Consider the following 19525-nt stretch of genomic DNA (forward strand, 5'->3'; position numbering starts at 1 on the left):
AAGAGGACATACTTCTCTGAATGGAGTATTGACTGGCATGAGTGTAGACACCGGTAAAGTGTTAGATGTGGAGATAATGTTTAAATATTGTAAATGTTGTAAAGTCAATGAACATAAAAAAACACAACTGTGTGGCTAATTTTAGAGGAACAAGTGGTGGCATGGAAGTTCATGGAGTACAACGAATATTTCATCGCTCCGTAGAAACAAGAGGCGTATGGTACACAAAATATTTGGGCGATGGTGACAGTAAGGCATACAACAATGTGGTGAACTCTAAGCCAAAGGGAGGTGCCATTATTAGCAAAATAGAATGTGTAGGCCATGTTCAAAAACATTTGAGAACAAGGCTGAGAAAACTAACTGTTGATACGAGAGGAAAAAAATTTGAAGATGGAAAATTGTTGACCGGATAGGGTCGGTTAACTAAAACTGAAATAGAAAACTTGCAGGTATACTATGGGCAGGCAATTAGGAGAAATAAAGAAAGTCTTGAGGCAATGAAGAGAGATGCTTGGGCCATATTCTTCCATAAGTCCTCTACTGATGATAAGCCATGTCATGGATTGTGTCCATCATTTGTGGTGCAAATACAATAGGGCTCAGGCAACTGGAGATTCTTATTCTCACCAGAATTCTCTTCCTGCTGCTGTTATTACAGCAATGAAACCTATTTTCAGAGACTTTGTTCATTCTGACATTCTAAGGAAATGTCTGCATGGGCAGACACAGAACCAAAATGAATGTTTCAACAGCATAATTTGGAACCGCCTTCCTAAAACTATATTTGTAGGCTTGCATACAATGAAACTAGGATTTTATGGTGCTGTTATTACATTCAATTGTGGTAATATTGGAAAGTGTTGGGTACTGAAAAAGCTGGGAATTAATCTTGGTGAAAATATGATCTTTGGGCTGCAACACTGCGACAAAATGAGGATAGCCGATGCAGACAGGTCTGTATCTAGTATGGCCAAGAAAGCAAGACAAACATCCAGGTAGGTGAAAAAGAAGCTGGAAGACCTGCTAGAGGCCAAATACGGGCCATCATATGCAGTAGGACAGTTTTAATTAACTGTAAGTAACAAATTTCAAAAGTTTTTTCTTTGAAGTCAATTTCCCGCAAACTAAAATTTTCAGTACATATGCCCCATTATATCAGAGATAAATGATTGAAATTTTCAGAGACTCTGAATAACATAAAAAGCCAACTTTGGTACTACATTCATTAATATTCCCCCATTACGAAGTTCATAAAAAATATTTTCTGCAGAAAAAACTTAATATTTTTTGTTAATAAATTAAAAAAAGTATTTCTTAAAAACTATAAAATGGATAAAGTAGATTTTAGTGCAGTTGACTCTATTACCATCATGTAACATACAGTAAAAATATGAAGGTCGTGCAGCAAATAGTTTTTTCAGAAATGGGTCAAATACGTGCCTAAATTAACATGGGTTAGATAGGCAGGGAGTGGTCTCCTTAATATCTAGATCTGCATTCTCCAAATATCTTCGCAGTTGCCTCAAACCTCCTTTCTGCCCTCAACTCCCTTCATATATATAACACAGTGCTCTGCTGTGCCTGTGTCTTCCTCACAGTCTTCTTTGTCTACTAAAGGCAGCTGCAACAAAGCATCTGCTACGATACTGTCGGCACCTTTTTTGTAGAAAGCTAAGTTATTTATGGTTAGTTAACATGATTGTTTTATGTCCCTCATAGGTACACCTGGAATTTTGTGAAACCCAATACTATTGCCATTAGTTCCTTTTCGGAAATCCCATAGGCCCACTTGTGCTTAGGTAGCATGTGACTGGCAAACAAAATTGTCCTGTATGCTGTAATCGCCCCCCTCCCACCCACTTCTACTCTCTGGAACAATGCTGCACCCACACCAAAATTCGAATTGTCTATAACTAAGCAGACATCATGTCTGGATAGTGCAGAATTTTCCTGTGGCACAAACTATCTTTTATAGCCCTGAAATCATCATCACAATCATTCGTACACAGCCGTGACACATTCTTTTTCGGAAGTCTAGACACATCTGGAGAATTTAAGCATTGACTGCAAATTTGTGGTAGTATGGACACATTCCTAGAAATGATTTCAGTTGTTTTCGGTTCCTGGGAGTTGCACATCCCCCAATCACCCCAAGATTGTCAGTTTTAAGCGTAATGCCCTCAGCCAACAGCTGATGTTCTAAAATGCCCAGTTCAGCTTCAACAATCACGCATATTTTCAGTTTCAATTTCATCCCTTTGTTTCTGAGCACTGAGAATACTTCCTTCAATCAGCTACAGTGTTCTTGCCAAGTTTTGGTCACTACCAAAACATCATCTAGGCCTACATAGATTGTAAGGCAACTGATCAGAGTTTGTCCCTGTCCCAAGACATGGTTCACTGCCCATACAAACACTGCTATGGAAGTGCACCGACCAAATGGCACCACTCTGTATTGGTATGACTGACCTCAAAAGTGGAATGCAATGTATTTGTGCCAATCTTACACAAGGGGAACCTGCCAGAATCCAACTATCAGATCCTTGCTACACGTCAATCATACATTCCTGAAGTTCTGTATCAGCTCATCTGTGTTACCAAGATGGTCTGTTTGCCACACCATGATTTTATTAATCCTTCTATTGTAAAGTAAAATTCTGATCGTATTGCTATTTCTTCACAACTGTGATTGGGCTACAACATTTCTCCTACTGAGCTCAATAACTCCACAGTCCAATTTACTCTGCAATTCTGCTCTCAAAGCACCTCACTTTGCCATTGGTACAACATACAGGGCTATTACAAATGATTGAAGCGATTTCATAAATTCACTGTAGCTCCATTCATTGACATATGGTCACGACACACTACAGATACGTAGAAAAACTCATAAAGTTTTGTTCGGCTGAAGCCGCACTTCAGGTTTCTGCCGCCAAGCGCTCGAGAGCGCAGTGAGACAAAATGGTGACAGGAGCCGAGAAAGCGTATGTCGTGCTTGACATGCACTCAGATCAGTCAGTCATAACAGTGCAACGACACTTCAGGACGAAGTTCGACAAAGATCCACGCAATTGCTAACTCCATTCGGTGATGGTATGCGCAGTTTAAAGCTTCTGGATGCCTCTGTAAGGGGAAATCAACGGGTCGGCCTGCAGTGAGCGAAGAAACGGTTGAACGCGTGTGGGCAAGTTTCACGCCTAGCCCACTGAAGTCGACGAATAAAGCAAGCAGGGAGCTAAACGTACCACAGCCAACGGTTTGGAAAATCTTACGGAAAAGGCTAAAGCAGAAGCCTTACCGTTTACAATTGCTACAAGTCCTGACACCCGATGACAAAGTCAAACGCTTTGAATTTTCGGCGCGGTTGCAACAGCTCATGGAAGAGGATGCGTTCAGTGCGAAACTTGTTTTCAGTGATGACGCAACATTTTTTCTTAACGGTGAAGTGAACAGACACAATGTGCGAATATGGGCGGTAGAGAATCCTCACGCATTCGTGCAGAAAATTCGCAATTCACCAAAAGTTAACGTGTTTTGTGCAATCTCATGATTTAAAGTTTACGGCCCCTTTTTCTTCTGCAAAAAAAACTTTACAGGACACGTGTATCTGGACATGCTGGAAAATTGGCTCATGCCACAACTGGAGACCGACAGCGCCGACTTCATCTTTCAGCAGGATGGTGCTCCACTGCACTTCCATCATGATGTTCGGCATTTCTTAAACAGGAGATTGGAAAACCGATGTCATGGCCTCCACGCTCTCCCGACTTAACCCCATGCGATTTCTTTCTGTGGGGTTATGTGAAAGATTCAAGAAACGTGCCAGAACTGCAAGCTCGCATCAACGATGCTTTAGAACTCATTGATGGGGACATGCTGCGCCGAGTATGGGAGGAACTTGATTATCGGCTTGATGTCTGCCGAATCACTAAAGGGGCACATATCGAACATTTGTGAATGCCTAAAAAAACTTTTTGAGTTTTTGTGTGTGTGTGCAAAGCATTGTGAAAATATCTCAAATAATAAAGTTATTGTAGATCTGTGAAATCGCTTCAATCATTTGTAATAACCCTGTATGGTCATACCCTAAAAGGCTCACGATCCCTTACTTGCATATGGAACACAGAATCAATGGCCTCCCCAGGTCTGTCTCAAAACATATCTCCAATCCTGTCAACTACATCTAATTCACTAATGTTATTATCTATATACAAAATATCCATGAATCTTTTACCGACAGGTGAACATTTAAACTTAATGTGCTTCCAATCTGCACCAGCATTTGCTCAATACATCTATCTTGATGTCACCAGCATATTTGGCCAAAAAGTCTGTGCCTACTGACAGAATACCCATACACAGACTTGGTACCACAAAAAAATGTTCCCATACGTGATTCATCCACAATCTACCTCAAAGATTGCTTTCCTTTTAATCAGCTTACTGTGACTGCCAGTAGCCATCCTAACTTTCACACTGATGACATGATGTACATCATCATCTTCACTATTTACATAATTAAAAAAATGACTGAAATACAACTCATCACTTCCATTGTTGACCAGACAGTCTACAGCTGCATAATTTGCCAAAATTTATATGATACATTGAATCTTTCTTAAGTATTCTTTCCTCAGATCAGTCTACACCAATAAATCGCTCTCAGTCTCCTTAAAGCTACCAATGCACATGGTGTTTATTAGAATGTCGCTCAGAGATTTAACACCAATATTATCATTAAATATTACATCGAAAACAGCACGAAATTCTGGATGAATTTAACTTAATCTGCACAATTTTCTTGCCACTTGAAACTTTTTTGTTGCTCACCTTTGTGGTCACAATCATCTTACAAATCTGGACCTGCACAAAAAAAGTTGCTCAGCTGGATCTCACCCTCGTTTTTACTAAGGCATTTGGTACACATATCATTAGCGACCTCTTGCTGTTCATCATCAACAATTAAGAAAGTCGTTATCTCATCTCGGCTACCTTCAATCATTAAATTCCTACCAAAATTGCATTCATCAGATCCCACTGTGCCAATCACTGTGCCTGTAATAGTATTTGCTGCAACTCCTTGGTGTTCCATAAATAAACCGTCAGCACACACAAGGCTCATTGCGTGCCTAACCACCAATTCCTTTGCTGCGATGGGTCCCTTTTCCTGTATGATAGCAGCACGAAAATCTAACAGAGGAACTATTTCAACTCACTCCACACAAAAATTAATGTTCCGATTGCCGTTTGTCACCACTAATGATTCCTCGTTCTGACTGTCCCACTCTAGCGCTGCCAAACCAACATGATCATCACTCTCGAAAGATTCCAGATTGCATAATATATTGAAATTGATGTCTACAGAAACAATTTTCTGCTTTTGTCTGTTTCTACATGTACTATCATGCTGGCTGCAGCCTCTCCATAGCTCTTCATTCCTCCAATACTGCCTCCATGTTGAACCCACTGATTTCCCCATGATCATTACTATCATTGAGTCTTCTAATAAACCCATCTTCAGTCCTGTTTCCATCATATTTAGTCCTCCCTTTATGGACGACAGTCGGGAAAAATTCTAGTTTCCTGGCCGCTGCTGCTGATTATTGTTAAAAAAAAGTTCAAATGTGTGTGAAATCTTATGGGACTTAACTGCTAAGGTCATCAGTCCCTAAGCTTACACACTACTTAACCTAAATTATCCTAAGGACAAACACAGACACCCATGCCCGAGGGAGGACTCGAACCTCCGCCGGGATCAGCCGCATAGTCCATGACTGCAGCGCCTTAGACCGCTCGGCTATGCTGATTATTCCCATTTTGCTGCCCATTAATGCATTGCCTATTATTTTCCAGCACACCTCTGCTCAACTGGTTACCACAGGTGTGTGGTTTGGCTGAGAATTATTTTCATCATGCCGGAAGCACTCCTACTCCTGGTCTGCGTCTTGCCAGCTTCTATCTATTCTACTATTACCATAATTCTGGCACCTCTGTTCCAGTAGCACACTGCACCATCCACGAGGCCAAGGAATCTACCATTTGGTATTTTCCTTCCCCACTAAAAACTTTATTTAGGGACCTGCCATGAAATGCTTAGTCCCTCCCTGACTCCTAACATCATCATTTAACGTGATCTTAATGGGGGCAATTTCTCTCTTTCTTTCTTCTGCCTCTTTATGACAGCAGTGTGCAGTCAGCTCATTGTAAATTTTACTGAGTCCAGCTCTGCCTTTGTCTCCCTCTGGCACTGAACCACACGGCCTACACTATCTGACAATGACAGACTCCATCGCTTTCACCTTTTTACTGCACTGAGTCTACCCTCCGTCCCAAATCGTACTTCACAGCAGCAAACTGATCTGCCAGCTTTTTCTCTACATCACTAATTCGCGTGTTAATCCTCTTTAAAATGTTCTCGGTTTTCTCCTTTCAATCATTTAAATCTTTTCTAAGTTGTACATTTTGATCTTTTAATTCAACAATCCCCTTAGCTTGATTTTTAATCTCTTCAATTATTCCCAGTTTCTGATTAATAACTTGCAAAAGTGCATGTGAATTTCCTGCTGCCAACATCCCAGCTCCCTCCTCAAAAATTTTAATCTCACCTTCCTCAGGTATAGTGAGACTCCCCATATCATTTTCTACTTGATCCGAGCCACACTGACTGGGTGATTGCTTGATACTATGAGCCATGGATAACAAGCTGCAAACAAAAAAGCAGATAGTGAATGCTGCTCACCTTAACTTCGATCTATGACTTCCGTGCTGCCGATGTCAAGTTGATCGATACATGTGACACGTCAGCTGCCCCAGTGAGGAGATGGTGAACACAAGGAGCACTGGAGGCAGACCCTCAATGTGGAGCCACACTGGTGCAGCACATTGGAGCCTACATCCTCAGTGTACAGCAATACAATGAGTTTGTCAGCACAGCGTGGAGGCAACGATGGTGACAACGGATGCATGTTCGTGATGAAAATGGATCAAAGATGTGTCTCAAACTCCCTAATTGTGGTGCACGCCTAGTAATCCTAGCCTTTGGGTCTAGCTTGCCAGCAAACTAGATCGTGGACAAGGCAACAATTGCGACGGTACAGGGAGAAAATAAAATGTTGTTGGGCTGTTGATTACAATCTGTTGGCTCTCGTTGTCATCAGTGGAGATGATAAATTCAGCTTCCCTTTCCTGTGCAAATTAGTAATTGAAATGATAAAATAAAATTGCTCTTGATGCTATTAACCAGCAAGACAATTAATCACTATGATTATCCACACGCAAATTATGCGAAATGACCACCGCAACTACATTGTTTCAATTTCCACTAATAAAAGTTCATTGTTTTTAAAATCTTGACATAAGACTGGTGTAACAAATTATTTCAGTAAGTGGTTACAAGTGACTCACGCCCCCAATATTGTGGCAGGTAAATCACAAGCCCAGACGGTCACCTGGCAAAAAATAAGCCACCTGATAAGATCCGGAGTTTTCTACTGCACTAACCATAAAACTTCTCTCTTCCTAAAGAACACACAGCTCAAAGCACCACTCAACCTGACCGAGATGTTGCTTCAACGAGCTCGTGTGGAACTCTCCCCGACACGAACAGGTCCAGCCAAAACCAGGTCATACTGAATTCTCCGAACATAATAATAGTCTAAAATGATCATAATATTTAAGACATATGTGCAGCAGTTGTCCCAACAATTAAAGCTGAATGTGTGCAAATTTTGTAGCAATGCTCAAAAAGGATTCTTTCACTTTGAGTCCTTAAATATTATTATAACTATTAATATGGCACCGTTTCCAATACAGGATTTTTACTGTTCTTTTTGTTGCACTACTCAGAATTTACATGTCTTTAATACTTCAATGGTTATGGACAAAATATGCAAAATTATAAACAAACAAAAAAAATTCACTAAAAACTATAACTCTTATGAACTAATAATTGCAAAATGTGCATTAAGACCTCTGCCAATGCATAGTGCCTCACTGTATGCATACTCGTTTTGTGGTAAATTTTATATCAATTTTCAATTAAAATCAAATAAAAATGTGTCTCACTGCAGAATTAATTATAATCGTGTGATTATACCAGTCGAAGCATCTTGCCGAGAGCTATAAATTGATCGTCTGTTCTTCACTGTATACTAATTAGTAAAGAAATTATTAAACTTCTGCTGACTGGCAGTTACAAGAAAACTTCTTGATGCTGAATCTTTTTATATACAATGATTACAAGTAAGATATGCACTATGCAGAATCATGGTGCTCCCATCTTTTATATGACGCATCATCCTTCATTGTATGACTAACTATTTGTTTTTGTATGTGTGTAGATGTGAACAACAGTTAGCTGCCACTGTGCATTCAACAGCTGAGCTGATGACCCTCCTGTATTATTTCAACTCTGACAAACAAACATGGCACAGTCATTGGACAGAGGTCAGCACACGCAGAAACGGCACCACCAAAAATTAGAACAGGGACCAAATCCACTACTGCACCTGACTACACAACCCACCGCTGCAAGCCTCTAAATCATAGAGTGCACACCATTCAAACGTTGCTCACAACCAAACCCTCTCTTTTACACATAAACACAGTCCGTCATGTCACAAAGTGGAAAAGTTCACCTGAACACCATGTTTATCAAATTCATTATTTCATGCATGTCTGTTTACTTCCTCTGAGACTTGGGTAATTTTGAAGTTTTAATATGAAAATATGTAAACTTATTTTCCTTATGTTTGATTAAATATATCAGTTGACTTAAATAAGATCTCTAATGGAGATGTAAATAATTACTATCTTTACATTTATATGTAAACTTTGTATTTACTCACATTTTGCAGGAAGAGTTATAAGTAGATCTGCTGAACATGTTGTAAAGAGTAATCATGTTCTGTATGAAGATAAGAGTTTGTAAGTTGATTGATGTAAATTTCCTCAATTGGTTGTGTGAAATTTTCAGAATATAGAAGTTAAAAATATGATAACTTTTTATTTCATAGTCAGTGAGCCAACAAATATTTACAACCCTGGAAAGTTTTGATTTTTTCTTATAGAAAGTATCAGAGACCATCATACCCCTGAAAAGATGACAATGAGGCCAGCAATAGACTCAACAAAGTATTAAAGCTGTTAATATGGGCATACTTTCAATATTAGTAAAAAATGGCAAACTTCCGGGAAGTGGAAATGTCATGAGACAGTTTTTATTTTTTGAAATGACTTGTTACAGATGGCTCCGGCATATGGGTAACCTAAAAGCTCTGTTCCGCCTGCTTTGCACTGTGAAACCTCTCTCACTGAGTTGACCTAAAGACACGATTGCTAACATACTTCGCATACTTTCACTCCATTCTGTCCTATGGTATAACGTCTGGGGCCTGCAGATATGGTGTAAAATGTGCTTATTCTACAGACGCCAGCAATAAGAATATTGTGTAACATTTTTACAGTTACATGCTCCCTAATCATGTTTGTGGTTAATGATAAGAGTGAATTTAGGAAGAACTTGTTAATTCACAACCACAATACTAGAAGTAGAAATAATTTCCATAAACTGGGTGTCCAGGAGAAATGGTCAATATTCAGGGATATGACAGGAATGCTCATTTGAAGCAAAAAATTTCATATGGCCATATGCCTTATTCTAAATGATTTCAGAGATAGAAGGCATTTAGTGTATGTTTGTTTTTGGGCTAGTGGTCCACACATATGTATCTTACCCATCCAACCTCTTTGATATTTTATTCTAGCCCAACCTACCTTGTTGCTTTCAACCTGTAAGCTCAGGATGTCTTTCTGCCATTAAACAGTCCCATTGAATGGCCCTCCATGGATATGTGAGGGAAAGTGTCAATTGCACTTACCCTAATTGCTGGACTGGTCATAGGAATACAAATAACTGGCCTTAACACCATTATATTTTTGTTTGTTGAGTTGGATGGAGTATAAGGTATACAAATGAAAGGTGAATACATGAGGTAAGCACTCAGACAAGCAATGCACAACATGTTCTCCAAAAAGTGCAAAAATGCATTGAAGTTGATGGTGGGATATTTGAACATTTACTGTGAAATGTACAATAGCTGCAATGTGACTTATACAATAATGCTTCGAGGTGAATGTGTTAAAAATATATATTTTCCAATTGATACTTTGTGAAACACATACTGTAATGTTTATTTACTGTTGTACATGTGAAATAGGGAATAGGCCATATGTCTACATGAAATTTTTGATTCAAATTATTGTTTCTGTTGTATCACTAAATGCTGACTGTTCCTTCTGGGATATCCTGGACACTATACATTCCTCTCTAGGGTCCAAAATGGAGTCATATTCTGGTGCAAAAGCCTGTAACAGGTTGACCATGGACAACAGGAAATTGAAAATCCTCAGATACCAAAACACAAAGTAAAAGATTACCTCACTACCCCTTCTTCCTCAATGTACCTGAATACTTGGACTCAGGAACATAAATACTATGCAGCTCTAGAACTTGTATGAGATAGATCTTGATTTTTGTCAGTATATAGACTGCTAATAGTAGTAGATGTAAAGTTAAATTTTTTTTTATCTGTTGGAATTACGTTTTCCTTGAGACATATGAGATTCAGCTTTATCTTCCATTATGATAGACTCTGAAGAAATGAATTTAAATTTGTGCCACAGATCTGACTGTGTTAGCCATACTGTTATGGTGATGTAATTATTAGCACATCTGCCTCCTAAGCAGAAGACACAGGCTAAAGTCCCAGCCATGGCGCAAATTTTAATTAATCTCTTCAGCTCCTATCATTATCAAAGATAAAGTTGAGACTCATATTTCCCAAGGAAAATGTAATTCCATTAGATAAATACATCAGCTACGCTCGAGGTACAGGCAAGATTTCCCATTACATTTGATCTGAAAATCAGCCACTGTTCACTTCTATAGCTCAGGACACAATTCATTTGTACTACCTGTAACTGCCACTGGGAAATAACCAGAAAAACAGCTATACTGGTAAAATGCCCAGGGTGCACTGAGCAGTGGACAACATGAGTGAGTGAGTGAGTGAGTGAGTGACTGGCTATTCATCCCAACAGCAAACATGAAGTGCTGTGGTTAGTGAGGCCCGAGTCCTTAATTAGAAATCATTTGCTTATCTCTGAATTTACAAATTGGCACTATTATTGCATACTCAGTTCTGCTGCGAATACTCCACGAACATTGAAACACTTGCTCTGTCAAATCAGTAAAATATTTCCATACTATGTCACACATCTCTCCATAATTGGGACTGCTACCTGTTTAGTACTTGGATTTGATATTTCTTAACAGCTTCAGCATTCTCTTCAGTTGATCTGAGGCATGTGCATTCCACTGTTTGTTATTAATGCCCACACCTTCTGTGGCTACTAGAACAATTTGTTGAATTTACTTCGTACTGGTCTCTCACTATCTTCAGCTTCTCAGCGTCAGGTAATAAGACGTTTTTCCTTTTTCATGCTTTATTTCTATAGTTTGATTTTTATTTTCATGTACAGTGCTTGTTCTTCTTTTCTTTAGAGTCAAAGCAGAAACCGTTTAAGTACTATTTGTAAGACTACTTTTTAAATTATGACTAGCTTTCAAAATTACATGGGGTTCCATCTTCTTGGAATACAATTATTTGATGTCACAGTTATGCCTTCTGACTACTTTGGTATGAATTTTTCATCCAACAGATTGCAAATTATCTAGGAAAATATTTAAAAAGGTTTTCCTTGTAGTGTCTGCTTTCTATATGTCTGCAGAGTATTTGTATATGCTGTGATTAGTCTAATATTGTCCTCATGATTGGGTGCAATATGTAGCAAGTTTTAGTATTTTACTTATTTCATCATTTACAGCTGGTTCTTGAAACTTTGTAAGTACACTTTCTCAGGATAGTTTGTATCCATCTCCAAGAATATACTAATTCAGTTTCTTCAGCATATCCATTACACTCTTCCATTTGTCAAACAAACTGTAACTATTTGTGGTGCGCTTCTCTACATATGTTCAATATCAACAGTTAATCCTATATTGTATGGATCCCAATATTCTAGGATCAGTAGCATAAGTGTTTTGTAAGCAATATCCTTTGTAAACTGATAGAATTTTCTGTAGTGTTTTACAAATGAACCAACATCTGCCATCTACTTTACCTATGTAATTGTTATTTTTATAACATTACAAATTGTTACACCCAGGTATTTGTACAGCTTAAACTATTCCAATTGTGGCTCGTTGATTTTGCTGTCCTAGGATAATGTGGGTTTGCATTTTGTGAAGCACACAATTTTACATTTCTGAATGAAATATCATCAACATCTAACTGAATATTTGTGCAGCATTTTTTAACACAGTACATCATTATAGCTAACTGCATCATCTGCAAAATGACTGAGGTTACTATTAAGAAAAGGATAGTTGCTACTCACCTTATAGCGGAGATGCGGAGTTGCAGAGAGTCACAACAAAAAGACTGTCCAAAAAGTAAGCTTCTGATCAAAACTGCCTGCATCCGGATTACACAACACACACACACACACACACACACACACACACACACACACACACACATAAGCAAACACAACTCGCACTCCCATGACCAGAGGTTACTATTGACATTGCATGCAGATGATTTTCCATCCAAGATAACATGCTGTGTCCTACTTACCAAGAAATCCTCAACACAGTAATGATTTTAGCTTGAGATGGTACTCCCCCCCCCCCCTCCCCTCCCGAACCATGGACCTTGCCATTGGTGGGGAGGCTTGCATGCCTCAGCAATACAGATAGCTGTACCATAGGTGCAACCACAACAGAGGGGTATCTGTTGAGAGGCCAAACAAACGTGTGGTTCCTGAAGAGGGGCAACAGCCTTTTCAGTAGTTGCAAGGGCAATAGTCTGGATGATTAACGGATCTGGCCTTGTACCATTAACCAAAACGGCCTTGCTATGCTGGTACTGTGAACGAGGGAAACTACAGCCGTAATTTTTCCTGAGGGCACACAGCTTTACTGTGTGGTTAAATGATGATGGTGTGCTCTTGGCTAAAATATTCCACAGGTAAAATAGTCCCCTATTAGGATCTCTGGGCAGGGACTGCTCAGGAGGACGTCGTTATCAAGTGAAACCAAACTGGCATTCTATGGATCGGAGCGTGGAATGTCAGATACCTTAATCGGACAGGTAGGTTAGAATATTTAAAAAAAGTAACAGATAGGTTAAAGTTATATATTGTGGGAATTAGTGAAGTTCAGTGGAAAGAGGAACAAGACTTCTGGTCAGGTGAATACAGGGTTACAAATACAAAATCAAATAGGGGTAATGCAGGAGTAGGTTTAATAATGAATAAAAAATAGGAGCGCGGGTAAGCTACTACAAACAGCATAATGAATGCATTATTGTAGCCAAGATTTGATCCATCAACTAACATCTTCAACTTGTCATTAAATTGAACTAGAACATTCTTAGGACTATTATTAATCCCATCAATGTTCTGGCTTACACCATCACGAATTAATATTATCTGAAATAAACTAAACTTAACTTTACACAATGAATTTAAAACACTACTGGGGCAAAAATCATTTAATGGAACAACATTCATCTTTATCTCAATTTTTATTATGATACTATTTAATAATTTCATAGGACTATTCCCTTATATTTTTACTAGAACAAGACATTTAGCATTAACATTTGCAATCGCTCTGCCTATATGATTGAGATTCATATTATCTGGATGAATTAATCATACTAATCATATATTTACATACCTTGTACCACAAGGAACGCCACCTGCATTAATGTCATTTATAGTATTAATTGAAACAATTAGAAATGTCATTCGACCAGGTACACTAGCAGTACGACTAGCAGCAAACATAATTGCAGGGCACTTATTATTAACCTTATTAGGAAACACAGGACCGTCTATAACAATAAACTTAATTTCACTACTAATTATTGGACAAATACTTCTATTAATCCTAGAATCAGCAGTAGCCATAATTCAAGCTTATGTTTTTTCAATTTTAAGAACTTTATATTCTAGAGAAGTATATTAAACCTATGTTAACAACTCACTCAAATCACCCATTCCACTTAGTAGACTATAGACCTTGACCACTAACAGGAGCAATTGGAGCAATAGTCCTAGTATCAGGATTAGCAAAATGATTCCACCTATTTAACCCTAACTTATTTATAATTGGATTTGGAATTACCTTATTAACTATAATTCAATGATGACGAGATGTAGTACGGGAAGGAAACTATCAAGGATTACATACAGGATTTGTATCAATTGGATTACGATAAGGAATAATCCTATTTATTGCATCAGAAGTATTATTCTTTGTATCATTCTTCTGAGCATTCTTTAGAAGAAGACTAGCACCAACAGTTGAGCTAGGAATATTATGACTTCCAATAGGAATTCAACCTTTTAATCCTATACAAATTCCATTACATAATACAGCTATTCTTTTAGCCTCAGGAGTAACCGTAACATGAGCACACCATAGTTTAATAGAATCTAACCACACTCAAGCATTACAAGGATTATTTTTTACAGCACTATTAGGATTATATTTCACAATACTTCAAGCACATGAATATTGAGAAGCACTTTTCACTATTGCAGGCGCAGTATATGGATCAACATTCTTCGTTGCAACAGGGTCCCATGGTCTCCACGTAATTATTGGAACAATTTTCTTATCAACATGTCTACTTTGACACTCAATAAACCAATTCTCACCAAGATACCACTTTGGATTTGAAGCAGCAACATGATATTGACACTTCGTAGATGTAGTACGATTATTCTTATACATTTCTATTTATTGATGAGGTAGACAACTGTTTTTCTAGTATAAATAGTACATTTGACTTCCAATCAAAAAGCTTGATATAAATCAAGAAAAACAATCTTAATCCTATCTACAAGAGTTTTTATTAGATTTATTACTCCAATAATTGTTATAATCCTTGCAACAACTTTATCAAAAAAATTAATCAATGACCGGGAAAAAAGATCACCATTTGAGTGTGGATTTGATCCAAAAAGATCAGCACGAATACCATTCTCCCTCCAATTCTTCTTAATTGCAGCAATTTTTCTAATCTTTGATGTAAAAATTGCATTAATTCTACCAATTGTAATTATTTTCAAAACTTCAGACATTATAATATGAACACTATCAACAATATTTTTTATTCTAGTCCTATTAGGTGGAATATACCATGAATGAAATCAAGGAGCCTTACAATGAGCAGAATAAAGAGTTGTAGTTAACTATAACTTTTGGGTTGCATTCAAAAAGTATTGATATAATCAATCAACCTTAAATAGAATAAGAAGCGAAATATTGCACTCAGTTTCGACCTCAAAGATTGGTACACAATATACCCTTATTCTTATTAATTGTTAATTGAAGCCAAAAAGAGGCGTATTACTGTTAATAATATAATTGAACTATAAAGTTCCAATTAAGGAAATGTAAAGCCAATATAAAACCTGATAACTTTTTATATTAGCGGTTAAACTCCGTTAACATTTCTAAAATTTGTATAGTTTAAATAAAACATTACATTTTCACTGTAAAAAATAATATATTTATATTTACAAATACCTAAAAGTAAAAATACTTCCTTACCATCTTCAGTGTCACGCTCTAATTATAAGCTATTTAAATATACGAAAAATAAATTACTAAGATAAACATTCCAATAAATAAAAGTTAAAAGATAAATGTTAAAGTTAGAATCATATCAACCTTGCATATAACCCATTAAATAAATAAATAATCTATATAAACCTTGGCCACCAAATAACTCACCTCAACCATAATCAAATGACTTTGATGAATAATAACCCAACTTTAAAGGAACATATCTAACAAACTTAGTTGAAAGAAAAGGTATAAATCATATAGAACCAGCAAATCTAACAAAAGAAAGCATACTTAAAGAACATAAATTATGAGAAAAATCAAACTTAGAAATAAGATAACCCAAATAAGCACCTAAAACTACAACTGTAATAGTCAAAAACTTTAAATAACAAGGTAAAGCCCCTGCCTACCACAGCAGAACAAGTTTATATGCCAACTAGCTCCGTAGACAACATAGAGATTGAAGAAATGTATGATAAGATAAAACAAATCATTCAGATATTGAGGGGAGACGAAAAATTAATAGTCATGGGGAACTGGAATTTGATAATGGGTGAAGGAAGAGGAGGAGAAGTAGCAGGTGAACATGGACTGGGGAGGAAGCTGCCTGATAGAATTTTGCGCAGAGCATAACTTAATCATAGTCAACACTTGGTTTAAGAATCATAAAGAAGGTTGTAAATGTGGAAGACACTGGAAGGTTTCAGATAGATTATACTATGGTAAGACAGACATTCAGGAACCAGGTTTTAAATTGTAAGACATTTCCAGGGGCAGATGTGAACTCTGGCCACAATTTATTGGTTATGAACTGTAGACTAAAACTGAAGAAACAGCAAAAAGGTAGGAATTTAAGGATGCAGAGGGAGCATTGGGGAACAACTGACAAGATCAAGGGAAAGAAATACAGTAGAAGAAGAATGGGTAGCACTGAGAGACGAAATAGTGAAGGCAGCAGACGATCGTATAGGTAAGAAGGCAAGGGCTAGTAGAAATCCTTGGGTAACAGAAGAGATACTGATTTTAATTGATGAAATGCAGTACATGAAGCAGAAGAAAAGGAATACAAATGTCTCAAAAATGAGATTGACAGGAAATGCAAAATGGCTAAGGAGGCTTGGCTAGAGGACAAATGTAAGGACGTAGAGGCATTTATCACTAATGGTAAGATAGATACTGCCTACAGGAAAATTAAAGAGATCTTTGGAGAAAGAGAACCACTTGTATGAATACCGAGAGCTCAGATGGAAAATCAGTTCTCAGCAAAGAAGGGAAAGCAGAAAGGTGAAAGGAGTATATAGACAATCTATACAAGGGTGAATTACTGGAGGACAATCTTATCGAAATGGAAGAGGACGTAGATGGAGATGGAATAGGAGATATGATACTGCATGAAGAGTTTGACAGAGCACTGAAAGGTCTGAGACAAAATAAGGCCCCAGGAGTAGACAACATTCTGTTAGAATTACTGATAACCTTTGGAGAGCCAGTCCTGACAAAACTCTACCACCTAGTGAGAAAGGTATACGAGACAGGAGAAATACCCTCCAACATCAAGAAGAGAATAATAATTCCAATCCCAAATAAAGCAGGTGTTGGCAGGTGTGCAAAATTACCAAACTATCAGTTTAAAAAGTCACAGCTGCAAAATACTAACACGAATTCTTACAGACGAATGGAAAAACTGGTAGAAGTCGACATCGGAGAAGATCAGTTTGGATTCCGTAGAAATGATGGAACACGTGAGGCAATGCTGACCCTACGACTAATCTTAGAAGATAGATTAAGAAAAGGTAAACCTACATTTAGAGCATTTGTAGACTTACGAGAAAGCTTTTGGGAATGTTGACTGGAATACTCTCTTTCAAATTCTGATGGTGAAAGAGTAAAATGCAGCGAACGAAGAACTATTTACAATTTGTACAGAAACCAGATGGCAGTTGTAAGAGTTGAGGGGCACGAAAGGGAAGCAGTGGTTGGGAAGGGAGTGACACAGGATTGTAGCCTATCCCCGATGTTATTCAATCTGTATATTGAGCAAGCAGTAAAGGGGGAAAAAAAAAGAAAAGAAAAATTTGGAATAGGAATTACAGTCCAGGAAGAAGAAATAAAACTCCGAGGTTTGCCGATGACATCGTAATTCTGTCAGAGACAGCAAAGGACCTGGAAGAGCAGTTGAACAGAATGGACAGTGTCTTGAAAGGAGGATATAAGGTGAACACCAACAAAAGCAAAACAAAGATAGTGGAATGAAGTCAAATTAAATCAGGCAATGCTGATGGAATTTGATTAGGAAATGAGACAGTTAAAGTAGTAGATGAGTTTTGCTATTTGGGGAACAAAATAACACTGATAATGGTCGAAGTACAGATGATATAAAGTGTAGACTGGCTGAGGCAAGGACAGCTTTTCTGAAAAAGAGACATTTGTTAACATTGGGTATAGATTTAAGTGTCAGGAAGTCTTTTCTGAAAGTATTTGTATGGAGTGTAGCCATGTATGGAAGTGAAACATGAATGATAAATAGTTTAGACAAAAAGAGAACAGAGGCTTTCGAAATGTGAAACTACAGAGAAATGCTGAAGATTAGATAGGTAGATTACGTAACTAATGAGGAGGTACTGAATAGAATTAGGGAGGAGAGGAATTTGTAGCACAACCTGGCTAGAAGAAGGGACTCCCGTTGGTAGGACATGTTCTGAGGCATCAAGGGATCACCAATTTAGTATTGGAGGGAAGCGTGGAGGGTAAAAATCGTAGAGGGAGACCAAGAGATGAATACACTAAGCAGATTCAGAAGGATGTAGGTTGCAGTAGGTACTGGGAGATGAAGAAGCTAGCACAGGATAGGGTAGCATGGAGAGCTGCATCAAGCCAGTCTCTGGACTGAAGACCACAACAACAACATGCCGTATGATCATATTTTCAATAATAAGCATAGAGGTGTTACTGAGTCAAATGCTTTTCAGAAATCAAGACATACTACATCCACCCGACTGCCTTGATCCATGGTTATCAGGATGTTACGCGAGAAAAGTTGGGTTTCACAAGATCGATGTTTTTTGAATCCATGCTGGTTGGCATGGAAGAGGTAATTGAGTTAGAGATACCCCATTATGTGTGAGATCAAAACATATTCTATAATTCTACAAAAAATCGATGTCAACGATACTGAATGATTGTTTTGTGGATCACTTCAGCTACTTTCCTTGTACACAGATGTGACCTGCGCTTTCTTCCAAGTATTGGACACAGTTTTCTCTTCAAGGAATTTATAGTAAGTTACAGTTAAAAAGAGGAGCTCAAGGGTGAGCTTTTTCCAGTTTCAGTGATTTCCATTGTTTCTCAATATCAATGACAATAACAATCTAATCTGCATCTTTGTAGTGTCACGAGAATTAAATTGGGAAAATACTACTGGATTTTCCTTTGTAAAAGAACAGTTCAAAGCAGACTTCAGCATTGCTGCTTTTGCTTTAGTAACCTCAATTCATGTTCCTATCTCATCCATGAGTGTATGGGCATTAACTTCAGTACCATTAACAGCCTTTATAAAAAAAATTGTGAAAGATCTTTAGATAATATTTTGCTACAACAGTCACTTAAGGCTTCACACAATGCCCTCTTGACAACCAAACATGTTTCATTCAGTATCTCTCTATTGCTAGTCTTATGCTTTCAATTACACCTATTCTGCAGTAGCTTCTGTTTCTTTAGAAGTTTATTTACAATGGCTGTATACAATAGGGAGAATTCTCCCATTATGAACTGTTCTACTACGTACATTTCTATTAAGTGCATGGCCAACTATTCTTT

General features: G+C 37.7%; 1 protein-coding gene across 1 annotated transcript in view; it reads right to left on the reverse strand.

Moving 5' to 3' along the window:
- The window catches only part of LOC126199091 (uncharacterized), a 133773-nt gene that overhangs the window by 98245 nt on the left and 16003 nt on the right, over window positions 1–19525 (reverse strand). The window lies entirely within an intron of this gene.

The sequence above is a fragment of the Schistocerca nitens genome, chromosome 8 (genome assembly GCF_023898315.1).
Source record: "Schistocerca nitens isolate TAMUIC-IGC-003100 chromosome 8, iqSchNite1.1, whole genome shotgun sequence".
In the NCBI taxonomy this organism is placed as follows: domain Eukaryota; kingdom Metazoa; phylum Arthropoda; class Insecta; order Orthoptera; family Acrididae; genus Schistocerca; species Schistocerca nitens.